The following is an 884-nucleotide window of genomic DNA, read 5'->3' on the forward strand; positions in this document are numbered from 1 at the left end:
CGGGGACAGGGGGATGTGTGTCCCGGGGACAGGGGGATGTGTGACCCGAGGAGTGCCGCACAGATGATCCCTGAGGTTCTCCCGGAGCATCAGCGCAGCGCTGCGACCTCTCCCGAGGCGCTGAGCCGGACCTGGGGGCATCCCCGGCCCCCAAATCTCCCCATGGGCTGTCCCCGCTCTGGTCACCGCCCGGCCCGGCCCCTTCCCGGGGGAGAACAGACATCCATCAGCTTGATCGATGGGGGTTACTCACTCCTGTTCTCCCCGCCAGTTTATTTTCTTAAACTACCGGGCAAAAAGCGTAATGACGGAGCAGACAAACACCCTAACAAACAGACGACAGCTTTATGGATGGAGCCGCGCTCCGAGGGCTGAGCCGCGTTAAAATCCGAGCTCCGCCGCCTTCAGCCTTTCTCGCTCCAGATCGGGTCACTTCAGCCTCTTATAAAAAACCAAAACGAAACGAAACGAAACGAAACAACACAAAAATATCCAGCCTCGGCTGAGTTTTACAGGAGGAGACACTTAGGGATTTATTTTATGGGCTGAGCAGGACTGTTCTCCCCGCTCCCTCCTCCGTTAGCTCAGCTCTTTGCAAATCTAATCTGCTGGGCTCCTTTGCTATTTTTCATGTTGGACCCATGCGTTTCTCCTCTAAGCCTTTCTCCTTTTTGATGTAGCGAGTCAATTGAAGAATGTTGGTCTCGGTTATCAATCACCCAGCTGGGGCTTAAAGGGCTCGGGCTAATCAGATTTAATTGCTCATGTAGCGCCACTCCTGCCCTGGGCCACGACCGACTTGCTCAATTAAACCCCAAATACCTGCAATCAATAAATAAGGAATGACAACACGTTTAAGGGATTTATCCAGCAAAGGAATTGAG

This window comes from Parus major, chromosome 13, assembly GCF_001522545.3.
Source record: "Parus major isolate Abel chromosome 13, Parus_major1.1, whole genome shotgun sequence".
Taxonomy (NCBI): Eukaryota; Metazoa; Chordata; class Aves; order Passeriformes; family Paridae; genus Parus; species Parus major.